Below are 15,561 nucleotides of genomic sequence, written 5' to 3' on the forward strand. Positions count from 1 at the left end.
TCGGCGTTCCTCCCCACAGCAATCCTCGGGCCCTAATTCGCGTCCTTGGGGCCTCCTTTCGGGACCAGCCCCAGGTCCCTCACAAAATCCATCGCTTCTTCGGGCTCGGAGAAGTAGTGGTGTTGACCCTGGTGCGTGACCCATAGACGAGCTGGGAACAGCAGACCAAACTTCACGTGCTTCTTGAACAGCACCTCCTTGACATTCTTAAAGGCTGCTCGCCGCCGAGCCACCTCCTGGCTTAGGTCCTGATAAATGCGGAGAACACTGTTGTTCCACGTGCTGCTCCTGGCGCTCTTTGCCCACTGCAGCTCCCGCTCCTTGTCCACGAACCTGTGGAACCTAATCACCATCGGGCGGGGGGGGGGGGGGGGGGGGGGGGTTCGCCCGGCCGCCCCTGCCTTGCCTGCACTCTGTGTGGCCCCTCCAGCTCCGGCGGTCGCGGAAAGGCTTCGGCCCCCATCAGCTGCTTCAGCAGGTCTGCTACAAACGCTGCAGCATCAGTTCCCTCAGCCCCCTCCGGAAGGCCGACCATCCTCAGATTATTCCTGCGGACTCTATTCTCCAGCTCCTCCACTCTGTCCAGCAGTCTTCTCTGCCGCTCTTTCAGGCCGCCAACTTCTATCGCTGCAACCGTCTGCGCATCCGCCTGCTCCTCCACCGCCTCTCCCAGCGCCTTAACTTTAACATCCTGCGCGTCCAGCCTCTGGTTCAGCTGATCCACCGCTTTCTGGATTGGGTCCAAGCTGTCCCGCTTCAGCGCTTCAAAACTGGACTTCATTAACTGGAACATGTTATCCAGTGCCTACTGGATTGCTGAGTCCAGGGTCCGTGTGTCCGCCATCTTAGGTCCCAGGTAAGTTTCTTCAGGTCCTTGTCTCTGTCCCTTTTTCTCCTTCTTTTTCTGCCTTCTGGACTCTCGCTGTTCTATATGCCGCAGCCCGCTCCTCAGCGCCTTCGGTGCCGCTTTCCTTCGCCCAGCTCCTTAAATTTTACCTTCTGGGCCTCTGAAGTGGGTCCAAGTTGTCCTGCTTCAACAACTCCAAAACTTATTTTCTTCTCCTGGAGGAAGGAAGGTCCGTGGGTCCGCTATCTTACTTTCCAGGTCCATTTCCTCTGCTCCTTGCCTCCGTCTCTCTCTCTCTCTCTTCCCCTACCTGCTGGCCTCCCACGTTTCCATCGCTGTCAGCCCGCTCTCCAGCCCTTTCCCGGCAGCCTTTTTGCCGCCCCCGAGGTCCCGCTATCGCGGGGAATCAGCTCCAAAGCCCCGCCGGAGTGAGAGCCCACCGAATGTGCGGCTCACTCAGGCATCGCCGCCACCGGAAGTCATGTGGCAGTGATCTTTATACAGCAGCTCCAGGGGGAGGAGTCCTGGGCAGAACCAAGGGAGAAGCCCAGTACAATTCTCGAGCTACTCCCCCTGGTGGTCAGGTAGTGCAACTGCACTTACAATATAGGCACATGTATATACATATTATAATCTGGTGTGAATCACATTCACCACATTCACCCCCTGTGAAATAAAATCGAGTCCAGCGGGGGTAGTGGCTCACAGAGTTAGTCTGTCTGGTGGACGAATTATTCGTTTCGATCTGCGGAGCACCGGGGTTGCAGCCTCTTGCGGTGGCTGGGTGGGTGTTGAGAGCTGGGGTACGATGGCAGACTCCAGGGCGGGTCTCGTCCGAACTTTATACACCTCTGGCTCGACCGGAGACTGGGGGCGGGCTGGTTCTGGCACGTGGAACCGGTGGGGTGAGCTTGCTGAATCGGGGGCACGAGGGGGCGGCAGCATAGGGAACGGGGTAAGGAGTTCCTCAGTGGGGGTGGGGGGGGGGGGGGGCCTGGATCCAGCAGGTGCCAGGTCCCAAAGGGATACTGTGTCCTGGCGACCGTCCGGGAACTCCACAAAAGCGTACTGGGGGTTGGAATGGAGGAGGCGCACCTTTTCAACAAGGGGATCAGTTTTGTGCGCCCTGACGTGCTTCCTCAGGAGGACCGGGCCTGGTGTCCTCAGCCACGCCGGAAGTCAGACTCCCGTGGTAGTGCCCCTAGAAAAATTGAAGAGTCGCTCGTGATTTGTAGCTGTACAGAGGAGGGATCTGATTGCGTGGAGCGCGTCTGGGAGGACTTCTTGCCATTGGGATACTTGGAGTTTTCTAGACTGGAGGGGGGGTCGGAGAATCCCGCCCCTCGTTCTATACCTGCTATGAGCAATGTCATATTTATCCATTTAGATTACCCAAAATGTGCATGTGAATTTTAAAAAAAACATTTCCAAAACATCTTGTGTAACAATTTAGATGCTACCATCTGAAGCAGTTTATTCTTAGCGATAACATGTTTGGATTTCTTTCTTGGGATTACTGTTAATTTTAAATCATCATGATAAATTTCCTATTCATGCATATCTGCTTTCTCCTGATCTCTATTGTGCATCAACCTTCTATGCACATAGAACAGGGCCTAGTTGCATGCCCACAGGATTTATAATTATTTGCCTTCCGTCTACACAAAATGGCAATAATTTATAATACTGAAAGGAGTTGGGTGAGACAGTCATTTAACACACTGACCTTTCAACCAAAACAAAAATTTCAATCCAGCCATACTATTGTCATGAGTCATTTTGTTTCCTTGCTCTTTCTCTCTGTGTTTCTTACTCACACATTCATGATTTTGTGCAAGAAAAATAAAGATTGTTTTTTAAGCTCTGTGAAGCAGAATGTATTGTGATATACAGTAGTAAACAAAATTAATAAAAAACTTCAATCACTTGTGTGACAAATCATCTTGTGCATGAAAACAACCAAAGTATGTTATTTTTTCAGGTGCTCATTATCTTAAGCACCAAAATCTAATTTTCTAACTGTAATGATGCCTTAAAATATAGTGACATTCCAGGTTTCATTTGCAAAGTGTAGTTGCAATGTCGATGGCTCAGTGGATAAAGCTACTGACTGGAGCCGTACAGACAAGGAAGGTCCCAGGAGAGGGGAGACGACTTTGACCAACATTTAGCCCTCATTCAACATCAAAAAGCATATCATCTATTCATCTTCATATTTTTATTTGTGGGACCATTCTGTGTACAAATTGGCTTTAGCATTTCCTATGGGCGCGATCTAATGGCCGCATCATGCTCTCACTCAAGCGTGACCCGGCTGTTAGATCACTGGAGAGGCCAAAATCGGGAAACGCGGCGGGCACAGATCAGCTTGCAATTTAACTGACCGGTCCCCGTTGGCGAAAACCGAATCCCGCTGTGACGTGGCGAGAGACCAATTATCACCACGTCACAGCGGGATTCAGTTTTCGGATTCCTTATTAAAGCCAATCTCCATACAATTAATAGCAACACCCCCCTATCCAACAGCCCCCTGTGATCTACCCGCCATCCCAGCAAGTTGTCACAAGGGCAGCGATCAGTCCTGCGGGGGGGGGGGGGGGGGGGGGGGGGGGGAGAGGATGGAGGGGGGGAAATCACCCCTGGGCTGGCCGGGTGGTGAGTGCCTCAGTGCCCACCGGTCCTCCATGCCACCCCCTTGATCGTGTGTACCCATAACGGAGGCAACCCCGGTCTGTCTGTACCACCATAACTTCTACTGATCGTGGAGGCCTCCAGCCGTGTGGCAGAAGGCTATTATTGCTAATAGGAATTGGCAATCGTAATTAATGAGCAAGTGGATTTCTGTGGGTAAGTGTGCAATGGGGCATGTGAGCGTTATCGTCTTGCATCATAACTAGACAATAAGGCCTGGACACAGTGCCTGAACACTGCAGGAAGCAACATCATGGACGCTGCAGCCAACACTAGGGGCTGGCCCCAGCACCAGGGACATTTTCGCGACCAGAGGGTGGGAATGTGCACCGGCGAGGGACCAATGCCCGGTCCGGGTAACATTATGAGTGGGTGTCAGGGGTACAGGGTCTGGGATCCGGTGACCTGGGGTCGCCGCTGCTGCCGGGGATGCATTGGCAGGGCAAATTGGATGGTACCCTGCAGGATGGCAGGTGATCTGAGGGGGTGAATGGGGGGGAGCCATGAGGGTCCCAGGGTGGAAGGCACCGCTGGTATTACACGGGATATATGATATCTTGGGCTCTGTGGAAGCTGCCCTCACAGTGCTGCTGGCAGGCCAAGCCGCCAGACGTCGGAGGAGGCAGCGGCAGCAGCTTCGACAGAGGCTGGAGGTGGTGGCCCATGTGCAGGGCCCAGTCCCACACCCTGAGGACCCAAGCACCCGTCAGGCCAGGGAGGGGCCCAGAGGGGTAGGCCAGTGACAGTTCCAGGGCCCTCTCCTCATGAACGGTGAGTGGTCTCTCATCAGCTGTGCCCCCTCCGGTCCTCTCACGCTCCCTGTTGTTATTTACATAGAATTTACAGTGCAGAAGGAGGCCATTCGGCCCATCGAGTCTGCACTGGCTCTTGGAAAGAGCACCCTACCCAAGGTCAACACATCCACCTTATCCCCATAACCCAGTAACCCCACCCAACACTAAGGGCAATTTTGGACACTAAGGGCAATTTATCATGGCCAATCCACCTAACCTGCACATCTTTGGACTGTGGGAGGAAACCGGAGCACCCGGAGGAAACCCACGCACACACGGGGAGGATGTGCAGACTCCGCACAGACAGTGACCCAAGCCGGAATCGAACCTGGGACCCTGGCGCTGTGAAGCGATTGTGCTATCCACAATGCTACCGTGCTGCACTTGTTGTGTGCGCGCCTCTCCTGTGGGGGTGGAAGGGATAAAGGGCAACAGTGTTAGGCAGGGATATATATGCAGGCCAGCGGTTGTGCGTATATTGGCATAGGTACGCAGCACACTAGGGTTAGGGTTGGTTGCACCTGGGGGTGTGCAGCACATCAGGAGGGTACTCACCCTGGCTGCCCTGACGAGGTCATTCACCTTCTTGTGGCATTGTGCGCCTGTCCTTGGTGTTACGGTCACAGCGCTGATGGCCTCTGCCACCTTCCTCCACAGACGCCGGCTGAGGCATGGGGAAACCCTGCGGTCATGTCCGGGGTACAGGGCCTCCCTCCTCTGCGTCCAGGCGCGCCTCGATGTCGCACTCCTGGAACCTCGGGGCTGCACGGCGGGCGGCCATCTTGTCGGATCTCCGGGGGGGGGGGGCGCATCTTTTGAGCTGTGACGCCACCTGCCGTCAATGACGCTGCGCGTCCGCGGCGGGTGGCGCCATCGCGAATGACGTCACGCCGCTACTGGCCCATTCCGGGCCGGAGAATTTGCACCATTTGGGGGGGCCTGACGCCAGAGTGATCTGCACCGTTTTTGGCGCCAGATCCCGGCCATCGCGCCGATTATCGGAGAATCCCGCCCCTAGTTCTTGACTAGTTTAAAATAATTTATTATGAAAAAACTGGGTGGTAATGATAACTGCAATAAATATAGAACAAAATACTGACACTAGCGAACTATACTAAAGCTACCCCAAGATACCACACCAACACGACTTACTCCAAACTCCCCTAGGCACAGTCACGTGATAGGTTTACACTGCCACCTGGTGGTCGGAGGCCGTGTACATTATTATATACAAGATTGCTTATGCATATCATCATACACAGGTGCAAAACAGGATGAAGCATCAGTGTCTTTGGAATTGGATTCCAGGTATAAGTCACCAAGGACGGAGGCAAGCAAGTTGGACTTACTGTCAGCATTTGAAGGTGTTAACTCGTCTTCAGGAAATCTGGGACATCAGCCAGTAATGTTGCTATACAATTCCAAGGCCAGGATATGAATTTCCACATGAATATCCTATTAATATAAATGGAGAGAAGGTTACATGTTAAAGAATCTTGAATTGAAAAATCTATGTTTAATTCAGTACATCTTAAAAGTAAGTAGATGAATGTGGCATTTTAATCTGTGGTAGTGCCAAAATTTTTTGTGCATAAAATTTATGAGCTAATAATTGAAAAATCACAACAGAGAGAGAAATAGGTTATTTAATTAATGTGAGGATGCTAATTGATGCCAAGTTAAAGTACATGCAATGTGATCACTTGCATTGCAGAATTGGCACTGCGATGTTGTATAATATTGAATTGTGCAATCCATTTTTAAACTGTAGATTATGCACAATGCAGCCAGAGTAAATCAGTGATGGGGTAAAGGGGTACCAAGTTAGTGACAGGAATGCCAATCAACGGAGCAGTTCCATCCTGGATGGTTTGCTGCTTCAAAGATTCTTGTCGCTTCTTTCAGCCAGATAAATGGTGAGCTCCATCACACTCCTGACTTGAGCCTTTTAGATGATGGAGAGCATCCCGAGTGGACAGTGGAGGGTTCTGAAGAAGTCATACGGACTCAAAATGTTAATTGCGGGTGCAATGTAACGGTAAAGTTTCTAAGTTTCATTTGTTGCGGGTTTTGCTTGGAATTTCTCCCTGACACTGTCGGTGAGTTCCTCATCGGGTCAGCCCACATTTAGAATTACATTTATCACGGGGAACTCTCTGACCAGACTGGCTTGTCACAGATTGGGCCACAATTTTGAAAGGGTACCCTGATCTCAAAGTGGGCTTGAGGGTCCCCCACAACCCCCATCCATGGGAAATGTCAATCCCCACACATGAGCGCTTCTCCACATCCCTTCAAGTGAGGACACCCCACTATGGGGTCAATGAGGGCCCCCCTTTTCTGGCTTTCCCACCCCACCTTTCGGGGCCCTCCCCCTTCCAGGACCCCCGCCCTTCACCACCCCCAACATTCCAGAGGCCCCTACATAGCCACCCTGCACCCCCCCCCCCCCCCCCCACCCTTTATACCCCCCACCTTCCTTTCATGGGCATGGCTCCCCCTTCAGGCCCTGACCCATGACCGTGCCACACTGGTACTGCCACCCTGACTGTACTCCTGCCAGTTTGGCAGTGCCACCTGGGCACCTTGGCAGTGCCACAGTGCCAGTCTGGCAGTGCCAAAGTGGCAGCCTGGCCATGCCAAGGTGACCATGTTCCAGGAGGAGGGCCAGGGGGCCACTGTTACCTGTTCCTGACCACCCAAGAGCCTCCGACAACCTGGGAGACCTCCCCAGGTGCCGTTCAGTAGTGGTCCACGTTTGTGTGGACCACTACTGAAAGGCATCCGGCTGGGGTCTCCCTGGGGAGGATCGGTAGATGTCAAGATATGCCGAGTCAGCACACCTAAGCAGGTTTTAAACCTACTGAGGTGTGCAAGGCTTGATCCCGCCCATTGTGGTGGGATACTAATCGTGTTGCTTCGTGAGACCTGGGTAGATTGCGCGAGGTCTACCGGCTGTCGGGAAGCCTCTTCCGGCATCTTCCAGCCATGCCACCCATCATTCAGGCGCAACGTAGCTGGTAGTTCCCGATCTCTGTTTTCCACAGATGCTGCCAGATCTGTTCAGTTTTCCCAACATTTCTGCTTTTATTTCCAATTTCCAACATCCTCAGTATTTAGCTTTTATTTGAAAAGAAAATACTTTGCAGGCAGCATTGCTGGACAGAACAAAATAATGTAGTTCGCTATGTTAGTTTCGATTCTGGAGATCCATGTCTCCAAGCTACAATTACATGGTTGGATCCTTATCTTTATGTTAGATCCAGTTCTTTGAGAGTCTGCAACCTAGATAAAATAACCAAATTTAGCAGCGAAAATGGCAGGAACTGATTTACAGGCAGGATTCTCTTAGCATCTAAATGAACATAGGAGTGCAAAAATGACTTAAATCATTCAAGTAGAGCTTTGAGCTGTGAAATGGCCTATTTTCCGTGATCTACCACAGTTTTTTGCATTTCTGTAGTTAACAGCGGGTGCTGCTATAATAAGCATAATTTTCAACCTAACCAAGTCACAAACCTACTGAACGTGAGGAATTAGGAATGCATTTAAATGAACAGCCGATGATTGGAACCTTAAAAGCTAGTCAATTCTGGGATGCCACGCTCCAGAATTATCCTGGAGCCACCAGAAATGAAAGGGAATGGGGGTCAAAAGTGGCTCAGAATCCATGTCTTTCTAATCTCAATCAATTTCAATATTAATAAATTACAAGATGTAATTTCAAAGCATACTTCCTATGGTCATTAATTCAAACAGCTAACCACTGTTAATTCGTAATCGGTTTAATATATACACTTGAGAAGATGACACTTGAACAAACGAGCATTTCAGCTGGAAATTCCAGATTATGCAGTCTAAGTGTCTGAAAGAGCATCTATCAAATATATTGGAGATGGACTATGGACTGAAATTGGAGGAATGGACAGTTCAGGGAATGCAAGATGTATTATGATGCGATTGGAAGTCACAGAGGGAGGGAGGGAAAGAAGGGATTGAAACACATTACACGGATAAGGATACTAAATTTCAGTCGTTGGAGGACGGAGTGGTTAGGAATGATGGACAAACAGGATCTGATGCTTTTCATACAATTTTAATGGTTCAGTCTTTACAGTATTTTATCAGATATCTTCTGAGGAAATTTCACCATCAACTAATAGTGCTGATCATAGAGATCATGAAGTTTGCAGGTTCAATACCCAGCTCTGTGCTCAGTTAACTAATCTTGGTTAGGTAGCAGTGTAGGTACCAGAGTTGACCATAATTTTCCTGGGCTACAAAGGGAGAAGAAAATCTGCATATGCTTTCTACATGTACATATTTTACAAGGAAATACATTTCTACCTGGAAGCTAATATACATTCCAAATGAATTAGTGTGGCATACAATGGCATCCTTCACGCAGATTGCACCTTTGTTCTGGTCTGAATAGCAAACAACTCACTGGCTTCCACACTTCGTAAGACAGATTTATTGTGACTTGCAGAAGGAGGCAAGTCAGACTAATGTCACCACCATCCTATACATTTTGCTGAAAGAGATAAAAACTAATCGAAAAGAAACAAGTGTGTTGCAGCAACTCTACAGCAAGAAGAAAGTAATATTATTTTAGAAATCCCTTGACCTGAAATTATGCTGTGGGATATTAATGTTTTAACAGTCCCCATGTTCACCCGAAATTGCTATTTTAGTGTAGGCAGTGACTTGGGGTCCTTAGAGACACAAACACATTAAAGATTAGTATTTCAGTATCTCACAATTTAATTTCTATTTCAAATTACTTTTTTATTGGGTTTTTAACAGGAGCATTTCCTCCTATCCAGTGTATAGTTTCATTTGGGGCCACCCACTCAAATAGAAATTCCTCAGGTATCTTCAAGCCCTTTGGTTTCACATTAATTTCTTGTTAGTCAGAAAACCTCTTCCACTGGAAGGCCAAATACAAAACCACATGGAAGCATCCTAGGTCAACGCAAGAGATGTTTATATCATTCAATCCATCCAGGGAACAATGCCTGCTTGACAGTCTATTGGTCTGTTTTATCGGGGATGACCATCCGGCTAGCACCAAGACATCCCAAGATCCAAACGTTCGAGAAGAAGAAGATCAATGTCTCAGCCCTAAAGCAATCCAACCAAAGAGAAGAATTCCAATGCAGATCACAAGCAATTTGGAAAATCTTCAAATATCCAACTTAATTTCAGAACAGTGGATGAAATAAAGTCAGCTGTAAAGGACACTTGGGCCTGAGAGCCCACCCCCTGGGAGTGGACAGGGAGCACATCCCCACCGATTCTGATAGGCTAGCTGCCATTTCACGCTCCAATGAGTGTCGTTTTGCAGTAGGCGGAACTTCCGTATTCACTTGGAAGGAGTCCTATTGTGGAGAGATATTGGTCAGTCAGATTGGCAACAACTGTCCAGCCAATCCAGGCACATTGCTGCAGTGGCTGGAAGATGTTCTGCAGAGCTGTGCTTGAGACCAAGTGCAGGGAGCCAGTGTCAAAGTAAGTGACAGGAGTTCTGGGGAAGAGAGGATAAGGAATGCTTTAGGGGATAGAGAAGGAGGCAATCTCGGTGTCAGGGAATAGGTGAGGCGAGGACGAAGGTCAGGTGAGCGGAAGGCACCCCCAGTCAGAAAGTGTTTTCCACCTCAGGTGTCCCCCATTTTCCACCCAAGATCGAGTTTGGGAACATTCTCCATTTCCCACCCTCAATCATCAGGCACCTGGCAATCTAAAAATTAAGGTTGGGCAGAAAAAGACCCTTGGCTTTAATAGGGCAAGGGTGGGCATCCTATCTGAAGCCCTGTCCACCCCACTGTAAAACAGGCAGGTCAACTCTGATTGCGAAAGGCATTGCTATGGGGAATGAACCAGTAAACTGCTGTCTGCCAAGCTTTTGTTTAGCTGGAAAAGGCACAAAGCATGTACATGATCTTTCTGTTTCCAAAGGACAGGGCCCTCTATGTGACTAGATGTAGTTTCCGGCACATATAAGTGATACACTCTGTGAACCTAACTGATAATCTTAAATTGGTTTTCAGTGTAATTCTTCACACAATCAAGCCAAAATTTAAAATGTGGTATATGAATGTCAGTGCGAATGTAATGCCAGGTATGTAGGCCATACTTGGGGAATCATATCAAATAGCACGTCCCTTTGGTTGCTTCCAGCAGACAACTACAGACTATACACAACCAGCCCATTCTCGCAAAACATAGAACATAGTGTTCAACATTAGATATGATTCTGCAATTGGACAATACTCGCTAAAAAATCCTGATTGTGCTCAGAATTACACTGACAAAACCTTGGCAGTTAACTGTTAAGCGTTGCCTAGTATATTATTAAATTGGCAGCTTTTTCTCATGTAGTATAAATTGTTGTTCCCTTTGAGATGGGTGGGATTCTCTCAGCCCGGGGCCAGGCCAGAGAATCCTCGCGACCGGCTCGAATCGCGCCACACCTCCCCGATGCAGGGACGCGATTCTCCACAGAGCGGAGAATCGGCGCCATTGCCGCCAGTCAGGGGCCGCTCTATGCGCCCCCCCCCCCCCCCCCCCCCAACTGGTTCTCAGCCCGGGATGGGCTGAGCGACCGTTACAAAAAACCCGAGTCCTGCCGGGGCCGTTCTAATCTGCTCTCAGCCAGCGGGATCGGGATCGCGGCGTGGAAGGATCCGGGGCGGCCTGTGTTGGGGGATGGGGGGATTGGCCCCGGAAGGGGGGCCTCCGTTGTGGCCTGGCCTGCGATCGGGGCCCACCTGTCGGCGGGCCGACCTCTCGGGCTGGGGGCCTCCTTTCTTCCACACCGGCCCCTTTAGCCCTACGCCATGTTGCATCGGGGCTGGCACAGAGAAAGGAGCCATTGCGCATGCGCGCGTTGGCGCCAGTGCCACTGCGCATGCGCACGTTGGCGCCGGTGCCACTGCGCATGCATGGACCCCGCGGTGCCCAGTTGACGCCAGGATCAGCAGCTGGAGCGGCGTGGGCCGGGATCAACAGCTGGAGCGGCGTGGGCCGGGATCAGCAGCTGGAGCGGCGTGGGCCGGGATCAGCAGCTGGAGCGGTGTAGGCCGCGATCAGCAGCTGGAGTGGAGTGGGCCGCTCCAGTGCCATGCTAGCCCCCTGTAGGGGCCAGAATTGCTGATCCTGAGGGCGTGTTGACATCGTCAAGAAACGCGATGGTGTTTCCGACGGTATCACCATTTTGCCTCAGGATCAGAGAATCCCACCCAATATTCTTGTGAATCGGTCCTGATGTGTGCAAAACAAAAGCTTCAACAATATGCTTCTTTTTTCAGCAATACTCATTGTGGTAGTATGACTAGGGGTATTACAGTACCACAGAGGTGAGCTGCCATTGGTGCACAGGACTCGCTGCCCATTGGCCCGGGTAAGTCATGTGCCTCTCAGCATATTGGCTGAGAGGTAGGTAGCTCTGCCTACAGGGCGGGATATAAGAACCTGTGTTCCCCGGCAGTCGGCCATTCTTCTGTACGTCTGCTGCCGGGCACACATCTTGTGCATTAAAGCCTTTTGTTTGGATCACATCTTCGCCTCGTGTCCAATTGATGGTGCATCAATTTAATGCACAAGATGTGTTTTTAAAAGTTTTAAAAAGATGGAGCTTCGTATCAAGCCGGAGTGCCTTCGACTCTGCCCAGCTGCATTTAAACACTGGCTGGCGTGTTTCAACAGTTATTTAAGCACAGCCGAAAACCGGCCGATGAGGGAACAAAAACTACATATCCTCCACTTGTGCGTGGGCACCGCCATGTACACGCTCATAGAGGACACGGCAGACTATGACGCAGCTATGGGTGAAAGCAGAACTAGGGGACATAGCCTCAAAATAAGGGGAAGCGGATTTAGGACTGAGTTTAGGAGGAACTTCTTCACCCAAAGGGTTGTGAATCTATGGAATTCCTTGCCCAGTGAAGCAGTTGAGGCTCCTTCATTACATGTTTTTAAGGTAAAGATAGATAGTTTTTTGAAGAATAAAGGGATTAAGGGTTATGGTGTTCGGGCCGGAGAGTGGAGCTGAGTCCACAAAAGATCAGCCATGATCTCATTGAATGGCGGAGCAGGCTCGAGGGGCCAGATGGCCTACTCCATTTCCTAGTTCTTATGTTCTTATATGGAGAACCGCGGGAGACAACAAAATCTGAAAATTGTTGGCCTGCCCGAGGGGGTGGAGGGCCCGAGGCCGACAGAATACTTTGCCAAGATGTTGGCAGAACTGATAGGGGAGGAAGAATTGGACCGAGCTCATTGGTCGCTGAGGCCTAAGCCTAAGTTAAACGAGCTGCCAAGGGCAGTGATTATCTTTTTCACCGATTTCACATGAAGGAGAAGGTATTGAACTGGGCAAAGAAGAAGTGGGAGGTGGACTGGTGCAAAGGTTCGTATCTATCAGGACTTCACGGTGGAACTGGCAAAGCGGCGAGCGGCTTTTAGCCGAGCGAAGGCGGCATTGTGCGACAGTGGAGTGTGGTTTGGAGTGGTGTATCCAGCAAAGCTAAGGGTGACCTACAACTCCAGAGACTTTTATTTTGAGACGGTGAAAGCAGCAAAGGCATTTATGAAGGCAGAAGGCTTGGGATGGAAGTATAGAGTGCGGGGGGGGGGGGGGGGGGGGGGGGGCAGATAGAGAGAGAGAGAGAGAGACCCCCTGTTAGGATAGTTACGTGGAACGTGAGAGGGTTGGAAGGCCCAGAGAAGAGGTCGAGGGTGCTTGTGTATTTGAAAAGTTTGAAAGCAGATGTGGCGCCAGAAGGCGGACGTGGACATGTTGCAGGAGACACACTTGAAGACGGGACATCAGGTTAGGTTGAGGATGGGATGGGTCGGACAGGTGTTCCATTTGGGATTGGAATTTAAAACAAGGGGTGTGGCAATCCTGGTCAATAAAAGAGTTGCATTCGAGGTGGGGACGATAGAGGCGGACCCGGTTGCGGGGGGGGGGGGGGGGGGGTAGATTCATCATGGTTAGTGAGAAGCTAGAGGGAATGACCGTGGTATTGGTGAATATATATGCCCCACACTGGGATGATGTCGAGTTTGTTAGGAGGGTGCAAGGGAAGATCCCGGACCCAGATTCACATCGACTGATTATGGGGGGGGGGGGGGGGGCCTTAACACAGCCCTGGATCCGAGACTGGACCGGTCGAGTCCCAAGTCCAGAAAGCTGTCAGCTATGGCAAAAGAGCTACGGGGATTTATGGACCACATGGAAGGGGTGGATCCGTGGAGATTTGGGAGGTCAAGGAGTAAGGAGTTTTCATTCTACTCCCACATGTATCAGGTGTACTCCTGGATAGATTTCTTTGTGCTGGACAAAACGCTGCTGGCTGAGGTGGTGTATACTGAATATTCAGCAACTGTGGTGTCAGACCACGCCCCACACTGGGTAGACCTACAAGTGAGCAAAGGAAAGGCCCAATAGCTGCAATGGAGGTTAGGTGTAGGGCTGTTGGTGGAGGACGAGGTGTGTGAGCGGGTGAGGGAGGCTATTCGGGGATACATAAGGATCAATTATACGGGTGGGATCTCGGCAAGGGTGGTGTGGGAGGCACTGAAGGCGGTTATCGGGGAGAACTCATTTTGATTCGGCCCATAAGCATGTGGGATTAGAATGAATACTCCTTACTCCTTGGCCTCCCAAATCTCCACGGATCCACCCCTACCACGTGCTCCATTAACCCCCGTAGCTCTTTTGCCGTAGCTGACAGCTTTCTGGATTTGGGACTCGACCCGTCCAGTCTTGGATCCAGGACCGTGAACGGGCAGAGTTGGACAGGCTGGTAGGCCATCTTTGATGGGATCCAGCGCCCTCTGAAGGACATCAATGATCTTACGCAGATTATTTAAATCCCTCGTGGTATCAATGTGAATGCTCTGAGTGAAGACTTGAACTGGGAATTTACTCCTTCCAAGAATATGCGGGCTGGTAGTCACATCACTGGTGGCGATATATATGGCTTAGTATTTGAGAATTCTCTTATTAAGCACAAGATCATGGTGCTTACCAGATGACTTTTACAGGTGGCCAGGAGGTATGCGGAGTCTCCGGATGAGGGACTTATGAAGGAACGTCAGAGACTGCAGCTGGAATTTGGGCTCCTGTCCGCAGATAAGGCAGAGGGGCAGCTGAGGAGGGTGATGTACCGTCAATGACCACGAAACGAGAATGGTGAAACAATCGAGGCTTTATTGCACAAGGTGTTGTGCCTTTGCAGCTGGAACCAGAATGGGAGCAGCGCAGGAGAGTATACACTTTTACACGCTGCCTGCTGGGAGGAGTTAGCAGGCTGGGATTTACTGTGGCACATGTAATACAGTGGCAGTACCGTAATACTGGCAATGTGTTACCAGTGCTGTTTACCACATTCACCCCCTGTTTTAAAAAAAAGAGTCCGACGGGCGTGAAGAAAAACTTTACAGATCGAGTCTGTCGGGGGCTCTGGCCCGCCGCTGCGATCGCTTCAGTCCTGGTGGTGATGTGGGTGCCGACGTGGTCACCTGCGACTCCGGGAGTGTGTTATCCTCTTCTTCGTCATCCCTCAGTGGATCCAGTGAGGGTACGGATCCTTCTGGGGTGGGGGCTGCGGTGAGGTTCGCTGGTGGGAGGCGCAGGGGTGAATGAGGCAACCGGGGGGGAGGAAGGAGGAGCGATATCAGGTCGGGGGTTGCAGGTGGGGACCCAACGGGTGCCAGGTCCCGGAGGGAGACTGTGTGTCGCCCGTCGGGATGTGCCACGTAGGCGTACTGCGGGTTTGCATGGAGGAGGTGGACTTTCTCAACCAAGGGATCCGATTTATGGCTCCACACATGCTTCCGGAGGAGGACGGGTCCAAGAACTCTCAGCCATGTTGGGAGCGAGTCCCCGGAGGTAGCCTCCTAGGGAAGGCAAACAGACGTTTGTGAGGGGTTTCATTAGTAGCAGTGCATAGGAGCGACCGGATGGAGTAGAGCGTGTCGGGGAGGACCTCCTGCCAGCGGGAGACCAGGAGATTTCTAGACCGAAGGGCCAGCAGGACGGCCTTCCAGACCGTCCCGTTCTCCCTCTCCACCTGCCCGTTTCCCCGGGGGTTGTAGCTAATCGTCCTGCTCGAGGCAATGCCCTTTTGATGACCGTGGCAGAAGTCATGTTGGGACATGGGATGGCGAAAGGGAACTGGGAGTACTCATCAATTACGTTGAGGAAGTACATGTTGCGGT

At 50.9% G+C, this 15,561-nt stretch overlaps 1 protein-coding gene across 7 annotated transcripts in view; it reads right to left on the reverse strand.

The window, feature by feature from the left end:
* The window catches only part of disp3 (dispatched RND transporter family member 3), a 717,999-nt gene that overhangs the window by 358,434 nt on the left and 344,004 nt on the right, over positions 1–15,561 (reverse strand). For all 7 annotated transcript variants that reach the window (XM_038821800.1, XM_038821802.1, XM_038821804.1 and 4 more), the window contains one exon: positions 5,682–5,787. The gene's annotated coding sequence lies outside the window, so the exon portion shown is untranslated. The remainder of the gene's footprint in view (positions 1–5,681; positions 5,788–15,561) is intronic.

Source organism: Scyliorhinus canicula, chromosome 16, assembly GCF_902713615.1.
Source record: "Scyliorhinus canicula chromosome 16, sScyCan1.1, whole genome shotgun sequence".
Lineage (NCBI taxonomy): Eukaryota > Metazoa > Chordata > Chondrichthyes > Carcharhiniformes > Scyliorhinidae > Scyliorhinus > Scyliorhinus canicula.